The sequence below is a fragment of the Ailuropoda melanoleuca genome, chromosome 7 (genome assembly GCF_002007445.2).
Source record: "Ailuropoda melanoleuca isolate Jingjing chromosome 7, ASM200744v2, whole genome shotgun sequence".
Taxonomy (NCBI): domain Eukaryota; kingdom Metazoa; phylum Chordata; class Mammalia; order Carnivora; family Ursidae; genus Ailuropoda; species Ailuropoda melanoleuca.
Window position 1 is genome coordinate 103598831 of NC_048224.1, and position 1557 is coordinate 103600387.

Here is a 1557-nt window from a genome sequence, read left to right on the forward strand (position 1 = left end):
ATGTTTCATGACTCAAATTAATTAATTTATAAATAGAATCAAAAGAAAATATTGGGACCTTAATACNATAATTTTAATGTTAATGGCAGAGGAGGGAGGGATATTATAAATCCTTAAATGAAATCTAAAGCCTCATCTCTGCTTTAAAACACATTACTGTTTACAGACAGTATTTCAGAATGTCAACATGAATGTAAGTGTCAAATTGATGCTTAATACTAATTTATTTATGCTTGACTGCACTTAGATGGTAAAAAGGTAGGTATCAAAAATAAAGATTATTTTGAGACACTGAAGTAGGTTTCCCTTTGGTTTCATTGCCATAAATTCCATTAGTGTTAATTGGAGATTTACATGTGCATTGAGAGAATAATATACCTCATTATTCTTGAATAACAGCTACTGACTTTTAAAGGCCATTTAGAATGTGTGACAGGAAACAAATAAAAGCATTCCACTTAACTTTTGAAAGTTATTTTCATTTAGCAGAAAGTGAAACAAAAGGCTTCACAAACATTCCGCTGCCATAGTTTTAATTTTATAATTTCAACAACAAAACCTTTAAAATTCTCTTTTGTAACTTAGCTAGCTAGTGAATATGTAAAGTAAGTATATCTTGAGTCTGCTTTATGGTAGATGACCTTGACTCTGAAGTGCATATGCTCTTTACTTTGTTGTATTTGAACCGTTAGAAATCTACTGTGAAAGAAAATGATGCCTCTAGTGTCCAAGTAAGATTTCATGTTGCATGAAAGGAGAGAAGGTTAACGATCCCCTTTATAAGGATGGAAGAGACCCTTGGGCCTGACACAACATGCATAGGGTTAAGGCACTGGCACCTACTTCGTGGTATCTAACTATCATTTTTATAGGTGATGGGGATTAAGGAGTGCACTTGTGATGAGCACAGAGTGATGAATGGAAGTGCCGAATCACTATATTGTACACCTGAAACTAATATTACACTGTATACTAACGAATTTAATTAAAAAACTTAAAAAAAAAGAAATAATTAAGATTTCTTGAAAGATCACCTTGGGATATTATTAAAAAAATATGTAGTAACTGTTGGGCGCTTATATGACAGTCACTATTTTAAGCACATTTCAAGTATGAACTTATTAACACTAAATAATCCTGTGAGGTCAGTATTATCATTATCCCTATCTTATAGGTGACATAATAGAGGCATCAGAAGGTGAATTAGCTTGCCTAAGTTACACACATAGTATTGGTAGAGTTGGGATTTGAACACAGGCTGCATAGCTCAACAAATGGAGCTCACTGTGGTTATTTAGCTCAAATGAGTTAGCTTTGTCCTAAAATATGAACACACAAGTCAGCAAATTAAAACCTCCTAGCTAATCCAACCCATTTTTTAGAAGTCATGTTAGATAAACTACCATTACTCATACTTCACAGGATTATTTCATCAATCACCTCATATAGCAAAATATTTCTTCCAACCTCACACTATAATCTCACTGAGAAGATTTTCCAGTGACAGTTTCAGAGCTCTTAAAAGAGCTAACATATACAGAATGCTTTTCTAAGACA

At 33.0% G+C, this 1557-nt stretch overlaps 1 non-coding gene across 1 annotated transcript; it reads left to right on the plus strand.

Moving 5' to 3' along the window:
* Positions 1–741: 741 nt before the first annotated feature.
* On the plus strand, positions 742–869 carry LOC117803216. The gene has a single exon (XR_004626909.1). It is a non-coding gene; the product is annotated as a U6atac minor spliceosomal RNA (small nuclear RNA).
* The last annotated feature ends 688 nt before the right edge of the window (positions 870–1557 follow it).